General features: G+C 46.7%; 1 protein-coding gene across 2 annotated transcripts in view; it reads left to right on the top strand.

Moving 5' to 3' along the window:
• LINGO1 (leucine rich repeat and Ig domain containing 1) overlaps positions 1 to 27,123 on the top strand; it is a 694,970-nt gene that overhangs the window by 97,138 nt on the left and 570,709 nt on the right. The window lies entirely within an intron of this gene.

Below are 27,123 nucleotides of genomic sequence, written 5' to 3'. Positions count from 1 at the left end.
TGTCAGCCCTGGCACTCCAGACAAGGCTGGGGGGAGAGTCCTGTCTGAATCCCCAGAGAGCTGCTGCCAGCCAGGATGGAGGAGGGCTGGGAAGCCTGTGGCCTTCCAGATGGTGATGGACTCTAAACCCCATCACCCCTGACCACTGGGGCTGGGGGGATTTTGAGCCCAGCAAATTCGGGGGGGGGCACATGTTCTGCATCCCTGGTGTAGCCAGTACCCATGGATGTGGACCAATGATCCAACTCTGTATAAGGCAGAACCTTCCTTGCAAATGGATACCCTGATAAAGCACAGAAGGTTCTTTTGCAGTCTAGTGAACGCTCGTAAAAACAAGGATGACCCTGCACACCTTTCCCACTCAACACGGGAAGGTCAGGACCAATGTTCATGGGATCACACATGCACAGAGATGTTTGGGGCTGGGCTTACTCGTGTCCTCCTGCCTCCATCCCTGTTTTGAAACATGGTGTGTTCAGGCGTTTGCTACTATCCCTTTGTAACCCCCCAGCCCACTCATACACCACTTGGGGGGTGAGGCACAAGAGTCCTTGTAAATCCTTAGGATTTCCAAACTAAACAGAAGTCCAACTCACCACTCACTTGAAGTCTGCTTTGCAGGTTCTTGTCTCCCTTTGTGTGAAGTCTAATTTCCTGAAACTCTGCTTCCCATGATCCCAACAGAGGTGACATTTTTGAGTCTACTTTTTTAGCTTCTTGAGTCTACTTTTTTAGCTTCTGCCAATCGGCACAGTGGATTGCCCAGGTAGCGTGGTGGGTCCCATCCCATGTCGGCCTCCCTCCTCCCTTAGCCTAACTTTCTAAGGAGAAGATGATGAGTGTGTGTGAACCTTCATTTTTGACACTTGACAAAACCCTTGAGGTTTTGCAAACATTCAGAAGCAGTCTTCCCCAACCTGGTGTCGTCCAAAGGACCTGGAAGACAGTTCTCACCAGTGCCAGGCAGCACAACTCTGCTGACTGTGGCCAATGGGAGTTGTAGTGCATAATATCTGGACAGCACCAGGCTGCACAAAAGGAATGGTTGCAGAATGTTGAGAGTTTTCTAGGCAAAAGTGCTCTTGCAGCTCCATCAGGAGCACTGCTTGAAACTACCATGTTAAACTACCAAGTCTTTTCCTCTTACATATCTCTCTCCCTCACCACAGCATGTTATTGCTAACAGATGTGGGTACACAGGTGTGCATGTGGGTGACTAGGAAATACAGTCTGTGTCTGGGGTCTGCCAGGACTGTCACAGTCTGGGCCTGTTTCTATCTGAAGGCCAGGTCTCCCTTAGAGTGGAAAAACGAGAGTCATATGAAGCGGAGAGAAAAAGTAAAAGGAGTATGGTTTTCGATCAGCAATGCAGTTTTCATGTGTTTTTCTTGTAGTTTCCTATTGTGATAGCTCTGTTGTGCCTATAAAAATTGCTGACCTCCCATCAATCAACTCAGAAGATTGCAACTTCTTCAATGCAATAGCCTCATCTTTTTTTTAATAACTTTTTTATTCAAAATTAAAACAAAACATATTATCCAGAAACATATCATCCTTATTTCCCCCCATTTTCCTCCCTCCCCCTCCCTCCCCTCACAGAACCCATCCTCCCCCACCCCATGGCTTCCCTCAGTTCCAGCCTTTGATTTCTCTAAAAGTGCTGTTTTCTGCATGTTACACAGTTGTATAGATCCTCAAACTATTTAGCTGATTATTAACAATAAAAAGTTTGTGAATGTTTATTCAAAGCCAGCCAAGGAGTCCAGTTCACTTTGTTGCGTCTTCAAATACTTTGTAAAGGGTTTCCACTCATCTTTAAAGTCACAGTTATCCTTGTACCGTAGCTTGTATGTCAGTTTTGCCAGTTCTGCATAGTCCATCAATTTTTCTTGCCGTGATTCTTTAGTTGGGGTTTCTTCGGTCTTCCATCCTTGTGCTATTAAAACTCTCGTGGTCGTTGTTGCATACATGAATATGTTTTTCAGCTTCTTGGTCAGATCTTTCCCTACAATCCCTAACAAAAATGCTTCAGGTTTTTTAACAAATGTTAAATGGAACATTATCTTCAACTTGTTGTATATCATTTCCCAAAAGTTTTTAATTACCTTACAATCCCACCACATATGAGAAAATGTCCCCTCCTTTTCCTTACACCTCCAACATATATTTGAACTAGTTTTGTACATTTTCCCTAACTGCACTGGTGTCGTGTACCATCTGTACCTCATCTTCATGTAATTCTCCTTCAATGGGGAACAATCTGTAAATTTTAAATCAGTTTTCTATAATTTTTCCCAATCTTCCATCATAATGTTGTGACCTACATCTTGTGCCCCTTTAATCATAACTGATTTTACCTCTTCATCTTTCGTCTCCCATTCTAATAGTAAGCTGTATGCATTCTAATAGTATGCTGTATGCATACTGCAATGGCCTCGGCTTAATAAACAGAGCAGAATTTTACCCTAATCACAATGCGAAGGTTTGATTTTTTTTCCCTTCCACAACATACTTACATCTAGATACATAAATGAGAAAGAGGAATTGGGGTGAGTTGGGTGGGTGGAGCCACAGAGATGCCCTCCCCAACCCTGGTTCCTCTTCAGCTTACCTGGATGAGGCTGCAATAGGGCAAAGTGGTCATGAGGTGGGGGCTGTGGATGCACTGAGTGGGATCACCATCTTGGCTCTTCCAGGGCATCTGTGCAGCCCCAAATTCACTGCAGCCTCCCCTCCTCACCTCCTCACCTGTCCAGGTAGAGCTGGAATGATGCCAGTGTTGGGGGTGGGGAAGGAAATGAAGTTTCCCTTCTGCACCATAACTTTACTTTGACTCAGGGACAACAAATAGGTGAGACTAGCCATGGAAGCTGCTTCACAGTCCTGCTGCCACTCTGGGTGTAAGAGCCCCTGAAAATTGGATACGAGATAGGCAATTTTTGTCCATAGATCAAGGTCCCTAGTTGTCTTAGCAGGTCAAGATGCTTGTTATGTTATTTACAGCCAAAGTCTGGGGAGGAAATAATTTAGCTGAGGCTGTGGCAAGCGTCCATGCAGGCAATCGTTAGAAATCTGTTTTTGGATACATGCCAAAGGGGTTGCCTGTGATTTAAATCTCAGCTTCTGCACATCAGCCTTGCTGTTATGGTTAGCAAATTCCCAACCCTTAAGCACAATTTACAGATATTTATTGCACAGTTACCCACATTGTTGGAGCTGCTTTGGGTGTCAGTAGGTGGCATGTTTGTGTAACTTAGTATTCTTGTTTTGGTCTGGCGGGGATTTAAATTGGCTCTGGAAAATCCTCTCCAGTATTGTTCAGGTGCCTTTTTGATTTTGATGCATCACAGCCAATGAACAATTTTTTCTCCTGGGTATGGGAGCCACATGTGAGGTACCTATGCATCTCTTTTGGCCACAAGTGGCTTCCCCACTTCCTTTGATGGGGGAAGTAGAGCTGCATCCACACATTTCCTCCACTTCAATGGCCCAGGATGCACATGTTTCTGGATCAGAGCACTGAATTTGAGTTTGGGCCAACAAATGCCACGGAAGGTATATGGTGCAATTTTACCAATGAAACTGAATGGATCATAAGAACATCAGAAGAGCCTGGCTGCTGGATCAGGTCAAAGGTCCATCTTGTCCAACATTTTGTTATCACAGTGGCCAACAACAGTGGCTGAACCACAATCTGAACTGATAGAGGTTCTCTATCAGTCCTTTACTTCTTCTGTGTGCTAGCTGAATAAAAGGCATTTGAGGTCAACACCCCCAACCCATCCAGCAAGGTCCTTTATATGTTGTTGGACTACAACTGCTATCAGCTCCAGCCAACATAGGCAACTGTCAATGATTAGGAGAGCTAAATCTGCCCAGTGGCCCATCCAGCCCAGCATCCTGTTCTCACAGCAGCCAACCAAATGACCATGGAAGCCCACAAGCAGGACCTGAGTGCAAGCGCACTTTCCCCTCCAGTGGCTTCCAGCAACTGGTGTTCAGAGCCATCATAGTTAGTAACCAGTGATGGCCCACTCCTCCATGAATATGTTTAATCCTCTTTTACAGCCATCTATGTTGGTGGCCTCACTGCCTCCTGGGGGAGCGAGCTCCATTGTTTAACTCTGCCATACTTGAAGAAGTCATTTCTTTTATCTATCCTGCATCTTCACCTCTTTCTGCATTGGAGATGGTACATGTCTGCTGTGTGTATGGAGTCACTGGGAGTAAGCAGGCACCCTCTCCCCCTACCCAGTTTGCCTTCCCACACATTGTTTTGAATGCATGCATGGAGAAGGTGACCATGGTGGCAGTAATGAGAAGCCCATTGAGACTGACAGCATGTGGAAGAATTTCTTCTAGGAAGAGAGACAAAATGCTGCCATGGCGACTCCAGCTGTGTTTCTGTGAAACTAATTTCAGCACAGAGCAATCATGTAGACCTAAATGAAGAAGATAGTGTCTGTTTTTCACAGGTAGAAGAAAGGGAGTCCTTTCCTTTCAGAGATGAAAAGGCGCAGGCGAGCTAGTAGTGGTTAATGCAAAGGAAAGTGCTTCCAATGTGTGGTCCCCTGGGGAAATAACTCCAGGCTCTCCCCATCCCTTGCCAGGTTTAATGGTTTAATCTAGCAAATCTAAATTTGGAGCATCTCTGTGGTGTTTGCCTTGCTTCACTCCAGCTTCTTCACTTAAGCCTGCTCAACTTCTAATTTATTTGCCTGGTGATTTACTTCTTTCTCCTGAAACAGAAAAGTATGAACACACACACACACACACACACACACACACACACACCCTAGTCTTGCCTCTGTTAACTAACTGATTTGTGGGAATACTTCAACAATGCAGGTTTAATTGGCTGGGAATTTTAATTGAAGCTGCTTGTTATAAGTAGCCTGAGGGGCCTCTCTTACTTATTGATAAGGTTCTAGAACAAAAATTTAAATTTGCACTCAACGAATTCTCCTCTTGTGCTGAGTACACTGCAAGGGTTTTCAGTCTGAAGTGAAGACTTCCTGCTCCACAGTACTCTATATGGGCATTAGTTGTTTGCACTCTTTCCTGGAAGTGAGCCTGGCCAGATTTAATCGTACTTCTGAGTAAATGTTTGTTTGTTGGTGATGGGGGGAAACTCTAAAATAGGTGGGAGATTTCAGGTACTGAGTAATTTTAATGCCTTTTTGCAACACACCTCTCTCAAGTTGAAAATGCATTTGGATGCTTTGGGCTACTGTACAATTCCACCACCACCCCTCCAAATTTGTTTTACTTGTTGGGGGAAAAAACAAGCTACATTGCTGGGCCTCTTCCAAAGCCCGTAGCTGACTAAAGGCCCTGCTTCTGATCCTCAAAGCCTGTGACCCCGACATTCCTACTGCTTCTCACCTGCTCTTGCCAAGACATTGAGGAGTGGTGAGATCAAGGAGGGGGCAGCCCTCTGGAAGCATTTCCCTCTGGGTGGCAAATGTAACCCAAAGTTTTTAAAGAAGAACAATATACTGTATAGACTTTGTTGCCAACCATCAGTTGAAATTTTTAACAAGTCCGTTGCCAGCCCCTTCCTTTCCTTTGCTACCATCATTCAGATCTGGCAAGGCTGACTTGCATGTTGCCAAGTGGAAGCAGTGAGTGCTCTGATTGTTGGAAAGTCCTGGGTTTGTTGAGGGTGAGGGCAGGAGATGATCGTAATTAAAGAAAGGAATAATAGGTTTGGACTGCCAGCTCCCTAGCAGCGGCTCTGGCAATTACACTGGGCTCTGCTCTCTTGCCAGCCAAGCAATCTCAAAGCCTTCGTTCTGCACTCCGTTCTGCACTCTGAAGCATGTTTCATGCTGCAATCAAGGCTAATGAGCTCTCCCAGGACATACATGGCCTTTGAAGCAGAGCCTCCTAATGCTTCCTATGGTTTCCTCCTCAGCGGTCAACCTTTCCTCCAACCTAAGGCTGGGAGGAGGTGGAGAACACACCCTCCTGGCGTTGGAGGCCAAAAGGCAGAAAATGGACTGCTGATTCTGAAGTGTGCACTTTGTGTGCTCTAGAGCTGAGCTGGACATTTTCCAAAGAGAAGTTTCAGCTCAGTTTGTTTTTCTCTCCTACACATATAAAGGAGTGTATTTCTGGTTTTATTGTGGGGCAAAAAAGAAAATTGCTGCAAGATTTTTGTGTGTGTGGGCGGCCGGGGAGATTTGCAATTAGTACTATTGCCATCTTCCTATTTGCCACAGGCCACCATTTCCTACACAAGCGTACCTGGAATGATGCTATGCCCTGGGTGGTCTGAAGGATAGGAAATAGGGACTTGGTTGTGCAAAGAGGAGACTTTCACTGACCATCCCCTTTGTGAGGGTAGTGACTGGGAAGACATTGAACTCGGTTCTTCCTCTTCTTATATGCCTACATTGAAGGGGGTTGAACTAGATTACCTTTCTTTCTTTCTTTCTTTCTTTCTTTCTTTCTTTCTTTCTTTCCCTACCTACCTACCTACCTACCTACCTACCTACCTAGCTTTTTGCCTGACAGGAACTCAAGGAAGCTTCCAGATAAAAAAATAAGAATAGCTAAAAACAGAAAAAAGCAAATTATTAATAATAATAATAATAATAATAATAATAATAATAATAATAACAATAATAATAATAATAATAATTTATTTATACCCTGCCCATCTGGCTGGGTTTCCCCAGCCATTCTGGGCAGCTCTAAAGAGAATTAAAAGCACAAGAGAACATCAAACATAAAAAACTTCCCTAAACAGGGCTGCCTTCAAATGTCTTCTAAAAGTCAGATAGTTGTTTATTTCCTTGACATCTGATGGGAGGACGGCCCTCTGTCTGGTTCCCTGTAACTTCACTTCTCGCAGGGAGGGAACTGCCAGAAGGCCCTCGGAGGTGGACCTCAGTGTCCAGGCTGAATGATAGGGGTGGAGATGCTCATTCAGGTATACTGGGATGAGGCCATTTAGGGCTTTCAAGGTCAGCAACAACACTTTGAATTGTGCTTGGAAACGTCCAATGGAGGTCTTTCAAGACCGGTGTTATATGGTCTTGGCCACTCCCAGTCACCAGTCTTGCTGCCGCATTCTGGGTTAGTTGCAGTTTCCGGGTCACCTTCAAAGGTAGCCCCACACAGAGCGCATGGCTGTAGTCCAAGCGGGAGATGTACCACTCTGGCGAGACAGTGCGTGGGCTATGCACCAGATGGAGCTGGTAGACAGCTGCCCTGGACACAGAATTGACCTGCACCTCCATGAACAGCTGTGAGTCCAAAATGACTCCCAGGCTGCGCACCTGGTCCTTCAGGGGCACAGTTGCCCCACTCAGGACCAGGGAGTGCCCCACACCAGCCCGCCCCCTGTCCCCCCAAAACAGTACTTCTGTCTCGTCAGGATTTAACCTCAATCTGTTAGCCGCCATCCATCCTCCAACTACCTCCAGACACTCACACAGGACCTTCACCGCCTTCACTGGTTCTGATTTAAAAGAGAGGTAGAGCTGGGTATCATCCACATATTGATGAACACCCAGCCCAAACCCCCTGATGATCTCTCCCAGCGGCTTCATATAGATGTTAAAAAGCATGGGGAAGAGGATGGAGCCCACAAGTGAAAGCCCAGGGGTCTGAACATTCATCCCCCCCACCACTTTCTGGACACGGCCCAGGAGGAAGGAGGGGACCCACTGTATAACAGTGCCCCCAGCTCCCAGCTCCTCTAGACGGTCCAGAAGGATGTAACAGTCAATGATATCAAAAGCCTCTGATAAACATTGATAGATTTACATACATTGATAGATTTTCTATACATACATGTATAAGGTAAAGGGACCCCTGACCATTAGGTCCAGTCATGACCGACTCTGGGGTTGCGGCGCTCATCTCGCTTTATTGGCGGAGGGAGCCGGCGTACAGCTTCCGGGTCATGTGGCCAGCATGACTAAGCCACTTCTGGCGAACCAGAGCAGCGCACGGAAACGGCGTTTACCTTCCTGCCGGAGCGGTATCTATTTATCTATTTGCACTTTGACGTGCTTTCGAACTGCTAGGTTGGCAGGAGCAGGGACCGAGCAACGGGAGCTCACCCTGTCGCGGGGATTCGAACCGCGACCTTCTGATCAGCAAGTCCTGGGCTCTGTGGTTTAACCCACAGCGCCACCCGCATCCTTCAAAATCACAGCCTTCCTTAAAAATCTGCATTCTTCTGAATTTTAAATAGCATTCCACCCCCCAGCTGCATAATGTGTCCAAAAATGCAGACACTGGGGTAAAATAAGCATAAAAATTATGTGTATTGGTAAAATTAACATAAAGATATTTCTTACATTAGGGAAAGCTACTTTTAGAAAAAGCTGGGTGTGCCTGGAGAAATTCATTATTAAATGCTGGTGAATTTTCATGGGCCAGTAACTGTGTCTCAGCCTAACCTATTTTCCAGGGTTGGTGTGAGACTACAATCGAGTGGGAGGAGATCCATATAGGGAAGCTTGAGATCCTTGGTAAAAAATAAACACGTATGCATAGGTTTGTGTTACATGGGCACCATCCAAGAGGACGTTCTGGCAACCAGGAGCAATTTCTGAAGAGCCAGGCAAACTGGGAATGTCGTCAGTGCCTTTCAGAGACCAGAGCTGGGCTGCGGGAAGAAGAGGAGAAAACACCATCAGAATAAATGCGGCTTGATTAGTCCTGCTCATTTTTTTAATGCTCTCTCTTATTTAAAAGAAGAGAAAAATTAAAAATTTTCTTTGAAAAGTTAACAACATCCTAATGAAAGGAATTTTTTTATTTGTAAATGCCTTGGGGGACTCTTCTAATCAAGAGGCTCTCCTGAATAATAAAACAGTGTGATGAGATAGATGGGGGGACGACGACGACTGGGCAACAACCATAAAGGTGGGTAGGGAAATTGTTGCAGCAGAGAAAGAAGACGTCAGCATTTTTCCAGCAGCAGCATTTTTCCGCAGTGACGTTGGCCCATGGCCTTTGCTGTGGGGAACCTTTTTCAGCCCAGGGGTCACATTCCCTTCCAGGTAGACTTTGTGGGCTGCATGCTAGAGCCAGAGGCAAAAGTGGGTGGCAATGAATGCAAATTTTAAATTTGCGCCAGCAGCTACTTTCAACACATCCACGAACACAGACACTTTTCAACCTGACAAGCGGGGGCAGGTAGGAAAGCCTGGAGTGGGGGTTACATTCGGCCCCCAGGCCTGAGGTTCCTCAGCATAAAGCACGGCAGACCATGCCCTGAAATCTCAGCTCCTGTGAATTCTTCCAGATGTTTCCATATCTTAATTTCCTCCCAACCCTCTTCAACGTTACTGTTATAATAGTTAATACTGATAATAATAAATTTATATACCACCTAATGCCAAGAAAGGTTTCTAAATGGTTTTGTTGTTGTTGTTTAGTCGTATAGTCGTGTCCGACTCTTCGTGACCCCATGGACCAGAGCACGCCAGGCACTCCTGTCTTCCACTGCCTTCCGCAGTTTGGTCAGACTCATGTTTGTAGCTTCGAGAACATTGTCCAACCATCTCGTCCTCTGTCGTCCCCTTCTCCTTGTGCCCTCCATCTTTCCCAACATCAGGGTCTTTTCCAGGGAGTCTTCTCTTCTCATGAGGTGGCCAAAGTATTGGAGTCTCAGCTTCAGGATCTGTCCTTCCAGTGAGCACTCAGGGCTGATTTCCTTAAGAATGGATACGTTTGATCTTCTTGCAGTCCATGGGACTCTCAAGAGTCTCCTCCAGCACCATAATTCAAAAGCATCAATTCTTCGGTGATCAGCCTTCTTTATGGTCCAGCTCTCACTTCCATACATAACTACTGGGAAAACCATAGCTTTAACTATACGGACCTTTGTTGGCAAGGTGATGTCTCTGCTTTTTAAGATGCTGTCTAGGTTTGCCATCGCCTTTCTCCCAAGGAGCAGGTGTCTTTTAATTTCGTGGCTGCTGTCACCATCTGCAGTGATCATGGAGCCCAAGAAAGTAAAATCTCTCACTGCCTCCATGTCTTCCCCTTCTATTTGCCAGGAGGTGATGGGACCAGTGGCCATGATCTTTGTTTTTTTGATGTTGAGCCTCAGACCATATTTTGCGCTCTCCTCTTTCACCCTCATTAAAAGGTTCTTTAATTCCTCCTCACTTTCTGCCATCAAGGTTGCGTCATCTGCATATCTGAGGTTGTTGATATTTCTTCCGGTGATCTTAATTCCAGCTTGGGATTCATCCAGCCCAACCTTTCGCATGATGAATTCTGCATACAGTGGTGCCTCGCAAGACGAAATTAATTCGTTCCGCAAGTCTCTTCGTCTTGCGGTTTTTTCGTCTTGCGATGCACGGTTTCCCATAGGAATGCATTGAAAATCAATTAATGCGTTCCTAGGGAAACCGCCTTCAGACCAGGTCCGGGGACAGTCTGTCCCCCGACCTCTTCTGAAGGCTGGGGGGAGGGGACAAGGGCTTTTCTTCCCACTGCCAGCCTTCAGAAGGCTGTTCTGAAGGCTGGCGGTGGGAAGAAAAGCCCTTCTTCCCACCTCCCGCCCCGCAAGCTCCGGGGACAGGAGGGCTTTGCTGCCGACCGCCAGCATTTTAAAAGCCCCTGCTGTCCCGGGGCGATTTTAAAATGCTGGCGGGCGGGAGCGAAGTCTCCGCTGCCCCGAGGAGATTTTAAAATGCTGGGGGTCGGCAGCGAACGCTTCGCTCCCGCCCGCCAGCATTTTAAGATCGCCCGGGGCAGCGGAGAAGTCTCCGCTGTCCCGGGAAGGCAGGCGGGGGGAGCAAAGACTTTTGCCCCCGCCTGCCTTCAGAAGAGGTCCAGGACCTCGTTCCGATGCCCGGCGGCGGGGTGAGAGGTTCCCGCCCCCCCGCCCCGCTTCGGAGCAGTGTTCCGAAGCGGGGCGGCTGGGGCAGGTGTTCCCGCCCCCCCGCCCCGCTTCGGGGCAGCGTTCCGAAGCGGGGCGGCTGCGGCAGGTGTTCCCGCCCCCCCGCCCCGCTTCGGAGCAGCGTTTCGAAGCGGGGCGGCTGGGGCAGGTGTTCCCGCCCCCCCGCCCCGCTTCGGGGCAGCGTTCCGAAGCGGGGCGGCTGCGGCAGGTGTTCCCGCCCCCCCGCCCCGCTTCGGGGCAGCGTTCCGAAGCGGGGCGGCTGGGGCAGGTGTTCCCGCCCCCCCGCCCCGCTTCGGAGCAGCGTTCCGAAGCGGGGCGGCTGGGGCAGGTGTTCCCGCCCCCCGCCCCGCTTCGGAGCAGCGTTCCGAAGCGGGGCGGCTGGGGCAGGTGTTCCCGCCCCCCCGCCCCGCTTCGGAGCAGCGTTCCGAAGCCGGGCGGTGGGGGCAGGTGTTCCCTCCCCCCCGCCCGGCTTCGGAGCACCGGGAGAAGCGATCTCCCCGCAGCCCCTTGCTTCAAAAGAGGTCCGGGGGCAGCGGGAAGTGCTTCCCGCTGTCCCCGGACCTCTTTTGAAGCAAGGGGCGGTGGGGAGAAGCGATCTCCCCGCAGCCCCTTGCTTCAAAAGAGGTCCGGGGGCAGCGGGGAAGAAGCGCTGCGCTGTCCCCGGACCTGAGGCTGCGGGGAGAAGATCGCTTCTCCCCGCCGCCCCTTGCTTCAAAAGAGAAGACCCGCTGTCCCCGGGGCAAGCTTCGTTTTGCGAAGCAAGCCCATAGGGAAATTCGTCTTGCGAGGCAACTCGAAAACGAAAAAACCTTTCGTTTTGCGAGTTTTTCGTCTCGCGAGGCGTTCGTCTTGCGGGATACCACTGTATAAGTTAAATAAGCAGGGAGACAATATACAGCCTTGCCGTACTCCTTTCCCAATTTTGAACCAATCAGTTGTTCCATATCCAGTTCTAGCTGTAGCTTCTTGTCCCACGTAGAGATTTCTCAGGAGACAGATGAGGTGATCAGGCACTCCCATTTCTTTAAGAACTTGCCATAGTTTGCTGTGGTCGACACAATCAAAGGCTTTTGCATAGTCAATGAAGCAGAAGTAGATGTCTTTCTGGAACTGTCTAGCTTTCTCCATAATCCAGCGCATGTTTGCAATTTGGTCTCTGGTTCTTCTGCCCCTTCGAAATCCAGCTTGCACTTCTGGGAGTTCTCGGTCCACATACTGCTTAAGCCTGCCTTGTAGAATTTTAAGCATAACCTTGCTAGCGTGTGAAATGAGTGCAATTGTGCGGTAGCTGGAGCATTGTTTGGCACTGCCCTTCTTTGGGATTGGAATGTAGACTGATCTTCTCCAATCCTCTGGCCACTGATGAGTTTTCCAAATTTGCTGGCATATTGAGTGTAGCACCTTAACAGCATCATCGTTTAAAATTTTAAATAGTTCAGCTGGAATATCATCACTTCCACTGGCCTTGTTATTAGCAGTGCTTTCTAAGGCCCATTTGACTTCCCTCTCCAGGATGTCTGGCTCAAGGTCAGCAACCACACTACCTGGGGTATACAAGACATCCATTTCTTTCTGGTATAGTTCCTCTGTGTATTCTTGCTGCCTCATCTTGATGTCTTCTGCTTCTGTTAGGTCCTTGCCACTTTTGTCCTTTATTATGGTAATCTTTGTACGAAATGTTCCTTTCATATCTCCAATTTTCTTGAACAGATCTCTGGTTTTTCCCATTCTATCGTTTTCCTCTATTTCTTTGTATTGCTCGTTTAAGAAGGCCTTCTTGTCTCTCCTTGCTATTTTTTGGAAATCTTAATTCAATTTCCTGTATCTTTCACTATCTCCCTCACATTTTGCTTGCCTTCTCTCCCCCGCTATTTGTAAGGCCTCGTTGGACAGCCACTTTGCTTTCTTGCATTTCCTTTTCATTGGGATGGTTTTAGTTGCTGCCTCCTGTATAATGTTACGAGCCTCCATCCATAGTTCTTCAGGCACTCTGTCCACCAAATCTAAATCCTTAAACCTGTTCCTCACTTCCACTGTGTATTCATAAGGGATTTGACTTAGATTGTATCTTACCAGCCCAGTGGTTTTTCCTACTTTCTTCAGTTTAAGCTTGAATTTTGCTATAAGAAGCTGATGATTTGAGCCACAGTCAGCTCCAGGTCTTGTTTTTGCTGACTGTATAGAGCTTCTCCATCTTTGGCTGCAGAGAATATAATCAATCTGATTTTGATGCTGCCCATCTGGTGATGTCCATGTGTAGAGTCGTCTCTTGTGTTGTTGGAAAAGAGTGTTTGTGATGACCAGCTTGTTCTCTTGGCAGAACTCTATTAGCCTTTGCCCTGCTTCATTTTGAACTCCAAGGCCAAACTTGCCAGTTGTTCCTTTTATCTCTTGACTCCCTACTTTAGCATTCCAATCCCCTATAATGAGAAGAACATCCTTCTTTGGTGTCATTTCTATAAGGTGTTGTAAGTCTTCGTAGAATTGGTCAATTTCAGTTTCTTCAGCACCAGTGGTTGGTGCATAAACTTGGATTACTGTGATGTTAAAAGGTCTGCCTTGGATTCGTATCGAGATCATTCTATCATTTTTGAGATTGCATCCCAGTACAGCTTTCGCCACTCTTTTGTTGACTATGAGGGCCACTCCATTTCTTTTACGGGATTCTTGCCCACAGTAGTAGATATGATGGTCATCCGAACTGAATTCGCCCATTCCCGTCCATTTTAGTTCACTGATGCCCAGGATGTCAATATTTATTCTTGCCATCTCATTTTTGACCACATCCAACTTACCAAGGTTCATGGTTCTTACATTCCAGGTTCCTATGCAATATTTTTCTCTACAGCATTGGACTTTCCTTTCGCTTCCAGGCATATCCGCAACTGAGCGTCCTTTTGGCTTTGGCCCAGCCGCTTCATCAGCTCTGAATCTACTTGTACTTGTCCTCCGCTCTTCCTCAGTAGCATGTTGGATGCCTTCCGACCTGAGGGGCTCATCTTCTAGCGTCATAACTTTTATATGCCTGTTGTCTTTGTCCATGGAGTTTTCTTGGCAGGGATACTGGAGTGGCTTGCCAGTTCCTGCTCCAGGTGGATCACGTTTGGTCAAAACTCTCCACTATGACCTGTCCATCTTGGGTGGCCCTGCATAGCATAGCTCATAGCTTCTCTAAGTTATTCAAGCCCCTTCGCCACGGCAAGGCAGTGATCCATGAAGGGGTCTCAATGGTTAATTATGGGTGTTTGTATTCCAATATATGCACAACTGGTTTTTATACTCTAAATGGTTTATAAAGTATAAAAACCAGTTGTGCATATATTGGAATACAAACACCCATAATTAAAATAAACGATAAAGCAATCCGATTAGAACAACACCGCAACTGAAAGAGATAGGGTCAGGTCCTGAGATCAAGCAAATGCCCCATGCCAATAGGGGTATCTTCAAAGCCAATGGGAAGCCCCTAGAGATGGAGCTGCTTATGCATGGAGAAGGTGGAAGTGGGGCTGGCTCTGCTCTCAACCTTGTTCACCCACATCCATGGCCCCCACACAACCCAAAGGTCTGAGATGGAACATCTTAGATCAAGGTGCCATCTTGTGGCCCTTCAGATGGTGCTGGACTACAAGTCTCATCATCTCTAACAACTGGCCATGCTGTCTGGAACTGAAGGCAGTTGCGAGTCCAGCAACCTCTGGAGGGCCACAGGTTCCCCATCCTCAGTGGAGGCAATTTATAGGACTGGGAGCACCAGATGAGCTGGATGGATGGTCCCATGGAGCCCCTGTGTAGGTCCCATGGAGCCCCTGTGTAGGAGCCCCTTTTGCGCCTTTGGGTTGTGTCCACAAAGGGAACACATTGGGGCAGGATCAGCAGTGCCATCTTTCTCCCTCTATTATATGTGTTGGGCTCCTGGATTTTGGAGTTCGAGAGACCTTCACTTGGACTTCTTTCCAAAGTGGCACTACTGCATTCAATCATTCCTCTTTTCACATCAAAACTGTGTAAAGGTTGCTGTGCTCCCACCCACATTTATGGACAAATCTGCACCCGTGGATGAACCATTGTGATGTACTCATACCTAGGGTTAGGGTTAGGTTATGTTCTGCCTCTCATGTCACAGGCAGGAGCACTGTTCCACTCAGGCCCTGCTTGTAAGCTTCTCATAATGGACATCTGGTTGGTCTCCATGAAACCAAGATGCTGGACTTCATGAGCCAATGGTCTGAGCCAGCAGGGCTCTTTTTATGTCTGCAGTTCCTCTGGTTTGCAAATGTGGCAAGGGGCTGAAAAAGTTTTTGACTCCCACAATGGAGAATGTTAAGAATCAGCAACCATATTTTCTGGTTCTGTTTTGCCTTGTTGCTCCTCCCCCTGCTTCTCCTCAGCATTTGCCAGTGCTCAGGAGCTATGGACATCCTTGCATCACTCTGCCAGAATGTGCAGTCACCTGTGAGTTTCTGCACTAAAATCATAAATAATCTCTAAATTAGACCTGCCTTGGCACATCTCTTGGCACAAACTCCTTTAACCTTTTCCTTTATTTGTGGGTAGTTTCCCCCCCCCCTCAATTTTGCCTCTTTTTCACTTTCAGTATCACTGCAACATATCCTCCTTGCATCCCAAGGTCATTCAAGGTGAGAGGAGCGATTAATGGGCTTGCAGTCCACCACTGATGGTCTCCTTTTGATTCCCTTTCATATAAACTGCCCTCTCCACCCCATTCACTTCATGTCTCTTCTTATCCTACATTTCAAATCAGACTGCCTTTGCTACTCTGCTAAATAAATTAAGTTGAATCCACAAAGATCAGTCTCTCTCCTCTTCCCATTTTATTCTAAACTGGGTAAAATGGCTTTAAAATTGGAGCCCTGGAATGGTTGCAAGCTCCTACACCTCCCACTCAGTGGACTGGACTCTGAAATGAGGAACAATTACCCCCAAAATATGCCCTCTGCACCCAAGAAATGGTACAAAGCTTCCCCACCTCCAATTTTTGTACAATTCATTTTCCAAACTCCCACACCCCTCAATCTATCTGACAACAAGGTTAATTTACTGCCATTCCAGCAAATGCTTTGAGCAGAAGCCCAGAAGTTAATTCACCTAGGTTCACCAGATCTCTGGCCCCTCAGATCTGGAGAGGGGAGCAGCCTTGAAGAGAAGGGGTGCAGCCTTCTCTGCAAGTACATGACTCAGTTCCTAGGGAAGCTGGCCGCTTTGCCACAGCAGACCACACCAGTCCATGTTGAGGTGGCTCTTATGAACTGGTTCCCTGTGTGTTTTCCTAACAGTCAGATGAGAACAAGCCCTGGAGTCCACCAGGAGCACAGAGAACACTTGTGCCTATAGTAACTCTACCCCCCCCCCCCGAGAGGTTGTTTTCATGAACAGAACTAGTGCAACCTGGATGCCTGCTTCTGTATTCCATTATGCAAAGTACTTCGCAGTGGGGGCTCCCAGGTAGTTAAACTTGTAACTCTGTGTGTGTGTGTGTATGTGTAGGTATATATGCTATAATTTAAGACTTTTCTACTGACAACTCTGCATTTTCTTTTCTTGAGACACCCTCATTATCAGGTTTTCTGCACAGTTACCTTGAGAGAACTGAGGATCTTGTTAAAAGTAGGAAGCTCTGGTCATATTCTCTGTACAGTGGCTTGCCTAACCTCAATCTGGCAGAATAATGCCTTTTTGGTTTCTTCTTGGTGCAGCCCTGATTTGTTCATGCAGCTTTCGTTTGGCCTCAAGGCTCTGCTTCAGGGCCAATTAATGTTTTGATAATCCAGGTAGGTCCAGCTTGGGTTTCTCAGCCCCTGCTAGGCAGGCTGGGCATCTTTGTAAGGCTGTCTGAGGTGACGGCTGAACTTCTCCTAATTGCTGATGCTCCAAATGGATCCTCCTCTTTGAACATAATGTGAGAGAGAGAGCCTCTGAGAAATCTGCCAGAGCCCTACACAATAGGCTGGCAGAGGTATGCAAGGACACTGGAGGGATACTTCTTAAAATTGCTTCTAAATTCTGAAGACCAGCATCATTCAACTCAAGCAATTGGACTCCAGATCTGAGTTCAAACCCTGATCCCAGGATTGGCTCCAGTATGTCACAGATCACAGTTTGCAAAGGGGACTTGAAGCTGAAAGCGCAGCTGGTTGAGAACAGTGGACCTTATGATTCATAATTAATTTATGGAACTCAATGTTGAGAGAATTTTGGGACTTAAAGATCTTACTTGTGGGTCTCTGACGTGACTCCCAGGCACCACTGTGTGCACCACTGGGCACCCATAATCTGGGGCCCAAATCGGCATCACTGCTCTAAGTCTCAGGGTTGTGGGGTCAAGCACCACGTTGGGCAAACTTTTCCTGCGTTGTGGGGGGTTGGACTAGATGACTCTTGTAGTCCCTTCCAACTCTACATTTCTATCGTTCTATCCATGTGAGCAACCAGATCCCTCTCGAGCAACCAGATCCCTCTCGAGAAACCCAAAACCAGGATAGAGAGGCAATACTCCTCTCTTCCTCTTGCCCTCCCCAATCCAGCAACTGGCATTCAGTCCAGCATTCAGCCTTTGAATGTGGATGTCTCATATAGTCTTTATGATCAATAGCTACAGGGAAGGTATTTCTCTCCCTCATGAATGCCTGGTCCCTATTTAAAGCCCCATTTTGTGGTCACCATGTCTCCTTACAACAATCCTGGCACCTATGCCCTTTGACCACACCCCATCTGGCCATTGTAACATCTACATTTAGATTCCACCATTCTTCCATGCTGACACTCAAGGGTGGCCTTGCTCAGCCTGCTGACCTCCAGGCACCAGCATAGTGTCGGTTGTTGGCACCCAGGGTGGGCAACATGCATGTGGCATTGGTGGGGGGAACCAGCCCAGCCCATGCTGCCAGAGTACCCCACCCCCAATGAAGCAAAGCGGGTCATGCTAAGCTGTCTGTCCACCCACTCAGAGTGGAGCCTGGTGAGCCAACGCAGCCCATGGTGGAGAGGAGCACTGGGTCAGGCCTTGCTGGGGGCACCTGGTTCATGTCCTCAGAAAAATTGTGCACCCGGGGCAACAGCCCCCTGGCACCCGCCCGCCCCCCATGCCTCTGCCTCCAGATGCTGTTGGTCTCCATAATCCCTGACAATTGGCCTTCCTGGCTGTGACCGATGGGAGATGGAGTCCACAGAATGGGGGGGGGGCAGCAGGTTAGCAAAGGCAGAAACTCCCCAACTCCAAGCATAGCTGTGCTTGCCAAAGAAAGGCCAGTGCATGAGCCAGAGGATAAATACTTAAATGTGTAGCTGAAATTCAAACCTGATGGGAACAAGAAACTTATGGCACAGGCCATTTAATTCAAAAGTACTAATAAACAATTGCCTGCTAGGCTCTATATTAATTTAAGCTAATGAGGTCCTGTTGTAATCCATGATGAATGGGTGAAGCTCACAGAACATCAACAGGGGAAAGCCAGAGTTGGGCGTCATAATAATTAGTTGCAGTTATAGTAATTCATAACCCATAGGAACAACAAAAGGGGGGGGGAGTCTCTTTGCTTAATAATCTGATCGATAGCCAAGGTCCATATATCTTAATTCCAGTTGGATTTCCCTTTACAACAATAAATGGGGCTTTCTTAGGAATAATGGAATCCATTAATATGTGTTTTCTGCTGCCTTTATAGCAAAACAAGCTATTATTTTACTAACCATGTATCCTTTCCAATGTAGTAAATATGAACCTGGACAGTATAGACTTAAAACAACTCCATGTTTTCAGAGTTCAAACACCCGCATTTCCTGAATTTGAGTCAAGTCTGGAATGGATCCAGGAGCCCTCCCTACCAAATCTGAAGTTTAAAGGCTGCCATATTTAACCATTGGTCCTTCAAGTGCAGTACTGGATAGCCAACATGGTGTCCTCCAGATGTTTTGGAGTTCATGACCATTGGTCGTGCTGGCTGCATCTGATGGGATTTGGGGCCCAACAACATCTACAAGGGAGTATGTTGGCCACCACTGACCTACACTGACTGCCAGCAGTTCTCCAGAATTTCAGTCAGAAGTTTACCTAAGCCGCTGGTGCCTTCTCTGCGGGGCCATGGGTGCCCAGGCACTCACAAAATTTCCAATGAGGGGGCTAGGCCCCCTCAATATTCCACAGCCAGGCGGGCTCCAGTGGGCCCTCCCTCACACACACATGCCAGGCACCCACAACGTTGAGCAGAACCCAGTGCACCTGTCCTAAACCCTGCCTAGAGATGCCAGGAATTGAACCTGGGATCTTCTCTATGCTGGGCATATGCTCCACCACTGAACTAGTGTCCTTCTCCAAAATTGAAGCATTTAGAAAGAGGGAGTAATCAACTGGCAAAGTCTCTGGTCTCTGCTGGGACCTGAAAAACATCTACGTCTGAATTTCGCAAATGTGGTCTGGCACCAGAAATCTGATTTCAGAGAAAGGGTTGCATGTCAGTCGTAGAGCACTTGCTGTGCATGCAGAAGGTCCCAGGTTCAATGTCTGGTAGGGCTGAGAGACACCTGCCTGAAACCCTGGAGAGTCACTGCCAGTCAGTATAGACATTACTGAGCTGTGGGCTGGCTTAGTATAAGGTGTGACTCAGCTTCCTCTGTTCCTAACTGTGTTTTTCCATTATTTTCTTTAAACTGGGGTTTTTACATTTAAAGGGTTGTGGTGCCCTCCAGCTGTTGGCTGGGACTGATGGCAATTGGAGTCCATTAACATATGAGGAAAAGGGAACACAATTTACTCATCCTTGTTCAAAAAGCAGCATGGAGACATGTGCAACATTTTGTTCTGACCACTCCCTGCCTCCCAACTGGGAGGGTCCCCCACCTTTGTTGTAGAAGATGGGCCATATTCTGAGAGCCAGCCGAGGCACAGCAGCTAACAGTGCTTCACTGTCTGCATCAAATTGCATAGGTACCTAGATTGGTTGAGTTGCTTGGGCACAGAGACATCCCTCCACATTCCTGGAAATAACAATGCAACAGTAAAAATTAAAAGAACTAACAATTTGCGGCCATTTGGTAACACCAAAAGCCAGCTGTCCGAGGTAGGCTCCTCACTCAGCCTAACATGAAAGCAAGTGAAGCCAGATGGAGAGAATTATAACAACAACAACAACAACAACAACAACAACAACAATTTATTATTTATAAACAACAACAACAACAACAACAACAACAACAACTTACTATTTATACCCCACCCATCTGGGTGGGTTTCCCCAGCCACTCTGGGCAGCTCCCAACAGAATTAAAAGCACAACACCAAACATTAAAAACATCCCTGAACAGGGCTGCCTTCAGATGTCTTCTAGAAGTCAGATAGTTGTTTATTTCCTTAACATCTGATGGGAGGGCATTCCACAGGGCGGAGTCCACTACCGAGAAGGCCCTCAGTCTGGTTCCCTGTAACTTCACTTCTTGCTGGGAGAGAACCTCCAGAAGGCTGAACGATGGGGGTGGAGATGCTCCTTCAGGTATACTGGGCCAAGGCCATTTAGGACTTTAAAGGTCAGCACGGATTGAATTGGGCTCGGAAATGTACTGGGAGCCATGTAGGTCTTTCAGGAGCCAGCATAGTACAGTGGTTAGGAGTGGTGGACTCGTAATCTGGTGAACCGGGTTTGCTTCCCTTCTCCTCCACATGCAGCTGCTGGGTGACCTTGAGGTAGTCACACTTCTCTGAAGTCTCTCAGCCTCACTCACTTCACAGAGTGTTTGTTGTGGGGGAGGAAGGAAAAGGAGATTGTTAGCCGCTTTGAGACTCCTTAAGGGTAGTGAAAGGTGAGATATCAAGTCCAAACTCCTCCTCCTCTTCTTCTTCACCGCAGCCACTCCCAGTCACCAGTGTAGCTGCTGGATTAGTTGTAGTTTCTGGGTCACCTTCAAAGATAGCCCCACATAGAGTGCATTGCAGTAGTCCAATCGGGAGATAACTAGAACATGCAACACTCTAGCAAGACAGTCTGCGGTCAGGTAGGGTCTCAACCTGCGTACCAGATGGAACTGGTAGACAGCTGCCCTGGACACAGAATTGACCTGCGCCTCCATGGACAGCTGTGAGTCCAAAATGACTCCCAGGCTGCGCACCTGGTCCTTCAGGGGCACAGTTACCCCATTCAGAACCAGGGAATCTTCCACACCAGCCCGCCCCCTGTCCTCCCAAAACAGTACTTCTGTCTTGTCGGGATTCAACCTCAATCTGTTAGCTGCCATCCATCCTCCAACTGCCTCCAGACACTCACACAAGACCTTCACTGGTTCTGATTTAAAAGAGACGTAGAGCTGGATTGGCGCCTGAACCCCTTAAGCCTGCCTCTGTGTTTACATCCTTCCTGGAGGTGTGCTCAACAGCGAGACCTCAGACTGGGAACGTCAGTTGGTCTCCATCACTGTCACTAATAATGCTTCCAGAGTCACCCAGCCCCTTGGAAGACTCCCTTTCTCTGGGCTCTCTTCTAGCTCTCCCCCTCCCACTGACAACAGAGAGTCTGATCTAGAAAGGGAGGGTTGTGGAATCTGCGGGGTGTCATTTTGAAAAGTCAGGCCTTCTCCTGCTGGCTCACTCTCCCCACTTCCCCTGGTCTGCTGGGTCCTGGAGAGGTTCCTGACACCCCCTGATGATCTCTACCAGTGGCTTCATATAGATGTTTAAAAGCATGGGGGAGAGGATGGAACCCTGAGGCATCCCACAAGTGAGAGCCCAGGGGTCTGAACACTCATCCCCCAACACCACTTTCTGGACATGGCCCAGGAGGAAGGAGCAGAACCAGTTCTGCTGGATCTCTCAGTGGCCTTTGATTCCACTGACCATGACACCCTTCTGGACTGTCTAGAGATGCTGGGAGCTGGGGGCACAGATTTCACCTTTGTCCCTAGCCCGCTGGAGATCATCGACCAGCGTGACCAAGGCAGTTTCAGTCCCATGATGAGGCATGAATCCCAATTGGAAGGGATCCAAAGGGTCCGCATCCTCCAGGCGAGCTTGCAGTTCTTCAGCAACCACCCGCTCAATCACCTTGCCCAAGAATGGAAGATTCGAGATTGGGTGATAGTTGGCCATATTTAAGGTAAAGGTAAAGGACCCCTAACAAGGGACGCAGGTGGCGCTGTGGGTAAAACCTCAGCGCCTAGGACTTGCCGATCGTCAGGTCGGCGGTTCGAATCCCTGCGGCGGGGTGCACTCCCGTCGTTCGGTCCCAGCGCCTGCCAACCTAGCAGTTCGAAAGCACCCCCGGGTGCAAGCAGATAAATAGGGACCGCTTACCAGCGGGAAGGTAAACGGCGTTCCGTGTGCTGCGCTGGCTCACCAGATGCAGCTTGTCACACTGGTCATGTAACCCGGAAGTGTCTGCGGACAGCGTTGGCTCCCGGCCTATAGAGTGAGATGAGCACACAACCCTAGAGTCTGGCAAGACTGGCCCATACGGGCAGGGGTACCTTTACCTTTACCTTTACCTTAAAGGACCCCTGACAGTCCAGTCGTGAACGACTCTGGAGTTGTGGCGCTCATCTCGCTTTACTGGCCAAGGGCACCGACGTTTGTCCGCAGACAGTTTTTCCAGGTCATGTGGCCAGCATGACTAAGCTGCTTCTGGAGAAACCAGAGCAGTGCATGGAAACACCGTTTACCTTCCCTCCAGAGCTGTACCTTTGACATGCTTTCAAACTGCTAGGTTGGCAGTAGCTGAGACTGAGCAACAGGAGCTCACCCCGTCATGGGGATTCAAACCACTGACCTTATGATCGGCAAGCCCTAGGCTCAGTGGTTTAGACCACAGCGCCGCCCTTGTCCCTCCAGTTGGCCATATTGGCTGGGTCCAATTTTTTTTTTTTAAAGAAACAGTTGAATAACCACCTCTTTCAGCGGGTCTAGGAAGGCTCACAGAGGGAAGCATTCTCCACCCCACCGCCCATTGCCCAGCCCTTCCCAGCTCGCTTTTATTAGCCAGGATGGGCAAGGATCAACGAGACAGGTGGCTGGTGTCACTGGTCCAAGCAGCCTGTCCACATCCTCGGAGGTAACAGATTGGAACTGATTCCATGGAACTCAACTAGACAGGACTCTAGCACTCTCCTGCCCTCTCTCAGGATCACAGAGAAGTCCAGTTGTATCAGAAAGTGATCCAACCATGGCACTTCTTTTGTTTCACTTTTGCTTAATGTCAGATCACCCACATCAGTAGAGGTGAACACCATGTCTATGGCATGTCCTTGACTATGTTGGGCCAAATCTATTCAGGGACAGCCCCATGGAGGCCATGCTTTCCATGAAGTCCCGAGTGGCCCCTTGTAAGGTTGTGTCTGCATGGATGTTAAAATCCCATAGGACAACCAAACTAGGTGTCTCCAGGAGCACATCCGCCATGACCTGAAGCAGCTCAGGCAGGGAATCCTTGGTGCAGCGGGGAGGTCGGTACACCAAAAGGAATCCTGTACTGCCCCTATTGCCCAACTTCCAGAACATGCACTCAGAAAACTGGTTCTTCCCAATAGGATGCCTGGTGTAAACTAGTGACTTCCCAAAAATCATAGCAAGCCAGGTGTGTGGAGTGTGAATTCAGAAAACTGAGCATGGTGATGAAGAATGCCTAGCTCTGCCGATCTGAAAGTGGCAGAGTGACATGGGTGCCCCCTATTCAGATTTATGCTCCTCATAATGCCATTAATCCTCTCCTGTAATAACATTAAATCTTCCTATTTATGGCTAGCATCGTTCATAAAGCCTCAAAACCATTTGCGGGCTCAGTTTGTTTTTATTCAGCGGATGATGATCTGCAACCAGCAACCTGTTGCTCTTAGTGATGGGCAAACTCTACTTTGCTTGATTTGCAATTGCAGTTAGAAAACCAAGCTATTCCTCCCCTCCTCACAAAATAGGGAAATAGCTGATTTCCTCCCAAACCCATTCTGGCAGTTGGTCCCTGAGGCCAGGGCCAGATGAGGACATTTTGTTTTGTTTTTGTTTGTTTTTTAAAATGATATTTATTGGGCCTAAATATTGGGAAATTTTGGAGCAAGAAGGAGACAAATTGAAATTGCAGAGTTTTGAGAAATTAAAAGATAAAGTGCGAGACTGGCTTCACTATTATCAATTAAGAGAGGCTTATAATTTGGACAAAAAAATTGGCTTCCAGGTGGAAAAATCAAAGTTGGAAACAGAATTGTTAGATCCCAAAACTAAGATACTTTCAAGAATGTATAACTTGCTGTTAAAATGGAACACTCAGGACGAGACAGTTAAATCTGCTATGATTAAATGGGCACAGGATGTTGGACATAACATTATGTTTGCTGACTGGGAACAGTTGTGGACCACAGGTATGAAATTTACGGCATGTAATGCCCTAAGAGAGAATATTATGAAAATGATTTACAGGTGGTACATGACACCAGTCAAGCTTGCAAAAATCTATCATTTGCCCGATAATAAATGTTGGAAATGCAAAGAAACTGAAGGTACATTCTTTCACCTTTGGTGGACGTGCCCAAAGATTAAGGCTTTCTGGGAGATGATCTATAATGAAATGAAAAAGGTATTTAAATATACCTTCCTGAAGAAACCAGAGGCCTTTCTTTTGGGCATAGTCGGCCAATTGATGCCAAAGAAGGATAGAACTTTTTTTATGTATGCAACAACAGCAGCAAGAATACTTATTGCAAAGTATTGGAAGACACAAGATTTACCCACCCTGGCAGAGTGGCAGATGAAGGTGATGGACTATATGGAATTGGCGGAAATGACTGGCAGAATCCGAGACCAGGGAGAAGAGTCGGTGGAAGAAGATTGGAAGAAATTTAAAGACTATTTGCAGAAATACTGTAAAATTAATGAATGTTAAAATAATGTTGGATTGAAAATAAGTGGTATTGGTAACAAGGTTAATAAGAATATGCAAATATGGATTGATAATGGATGAAAATGCATAGTTATAATAGGTTAAGATATAGAGTTAAGATAAATGAAAGAGGGTAAGGATTTGCTGAATTGATTATGTAAATGGGAATACAAAAAGGAGAGGTGTGAGGAGGTCAAGGAAACAAGCAAATGAGCTTAAAGATATCGAAAAATGGATTTATTTTTAATTTTTTTCTTAGCTATTTGGTTTTTGTATTTTGTATTTTCTTTTTTTTCTTCTATGTATTTTTTGGTAATTCCTGTATTTTTCTTGGTCCCCCCCCCTTCTATGTTTTCTTTTTAGTTTGTTAATTTTTCTTTTAATTCCTTTTATTCTGTAAACCTATGTTTTTTGTAAAACGCTAATAAATATCTCATAAAAAATAATAAAATGATATTTATTGAAAATTTAAAATTACAGACAAAAAAGTGAGAAAGAAAAAAGAGAAAAAAGAAATTAAACAATACAAGTCAATAAAAAAGAAAAAAGAAAACAAAACACACAACACATCAAAACCAAAAACAAAAGCGAAAAAAATTAAAAACAAACCCAATATTCCCATATCTTTATCTTTCATTAACTTGTTTCATCGACCTCCTCACACCTTCCTTTTTTTTTGTATTCTTGTTATTAATTATTTCAGCAAATCCTTTCCATCTTTCACTATATTCTGTCATTTAATTGTCTTAATTTATTTTAACCTTATCTTACCATAAAAAGCCCTAAAACTTAAAATTTATTTGTACATAACTCCTTATAGCATTTCTACTAAAGCCAAATAATTTCATTCCAACATTTTTCTAACACTCATTAATTTTACAATATTTCTCTAAATAAATTTTTAAACTTTCTTCCAAACTTCATCCACCGTCTCTTCTCCCTGGTCTCGGGTTCTGTCAGTCCTTTCTATCCATTCCATCTAGTCCATCAACCTGGTAATCTTCTGTCCGAGGCTCTTAACTCTTTTCCATGTCCCTTCTGCAGTTCTTCTTCATATTTATACCTGCACTTTACTTTGTCTTCTGCTGATCTTGTTCTTAATTTCCTTCCTTTGTCACTGAGGAGTAGATCTCGGGGAGACTCCAACCTAACAATGTCTTTATCCCTTCTCGACAGGTCAGCCCATTCTCCATAGTCAGCACTAAATTTCAAAGCATGTTTCAAAATCCCTCCCAAGCTAAAAGCCCCCACCACTCCAATCTCCCCCTGGCCCAAAGCCAGATCCCAAAAGCCAGAGCATCCCTGCATAAGGGGATCTTTCCAACTTTCCTTCTCCAATCCAAGCGGGGCTCCATCTCTCCAAATCTGGCTTTCTCCAGATTCGGTCTTCAAAGACAACAGCTTATGTTCATACAAGGCCGAGGCTCTCTCCCCTTGTATTACTTGAGGTTCAACAACAGCCTCCTCCTTTGTCTTCTCCACAGCTTGCCATGTCAAAGCAGATTCCTGGGTCGGTTCCTGAATAGTTTCTGTATAAGTATTCACTTTTTGTCCCAAATCAATCCTTTGTCCAAAACTGTCAGTTATAGTAATCATCGCATCCATCTTCTCATGAAGCTGTTCCAATAAGGCACTTGTTTTGCAAAAAGCAATCACTAAGGCTTCTTCTGTCCACATTCTTGTTCAAGGTCAATGTCTAATTCTCACAATCTTTAATCTCTGCAGCTGGTGAATTCCCCAGCTCCACTCCTGCAACAGTTTCAAAAGCTCCCTCTGGGGGAAACAATTTCTATTTGTATCCGTCCTTTTAAAAGCAGGTCCAGCAACAAAGTTAACAAAATTAATTTCGATTTTCAAATATTTTACTCCTTTTAGGGGCAAAAGGAAACGTTGGAATCAATATGTTTCTCTTATTTCACTATCTGTCAACATACATTTTATTCACAGTCAATGAACTTTCCCAAAACGTCGGTCTTCCTGGCAGCCCGTTCCCAGGTTCAAAACGGTGGTAATTTATCTTTCTTCACTCTCTCTCCTGCAGGCTTAAACAATCTAAACTTTCCCCCCTCTTCTCCTGCTTCCAAGGGGGGTTTAGTAATTTCAGCCGATGGAGATTTAATCCTTTATAAAAGACTTTCCAGACTTTAGCTTTGCTTCAATCTATTTACAAAAGCGGAAGGTGGACTTCCTGTTTGGAACCTTCCTGCTTCGGTGCCAAATTAAAGATGTTTAATAATCCAATTTTCCGTTCTACTCACGGGTAGTTGTTTAAAGTCCAATTGTCCACAGGAAAAAGTCAGCGCTCTCCGGCAACAGCAATGCGGCTTCACTCCGTGAAAAAAGCAGTCGATTCGAAGCACCGTGCCGCTCACCCCACGT

Source organism: Podarcis muralis, chromosome 9, assembly GCF_964188315.1.
Source record: "Podarcis muralis chromosome 9, rPodMur119.hap1.1, whole genome shotgun sequence".
NCBI classification, from domain to species: Eukaryota; Metazoa; Chordata; class Lepidosauria; order Squamata; family Lacertidae; genus Podarcis; species Podarcis muralis.
The sequence above is the reverse complement of the archived record's forward strand: the minus strand, read 5'-3'. Positions and strand labels throughout refer to the sequence as shown.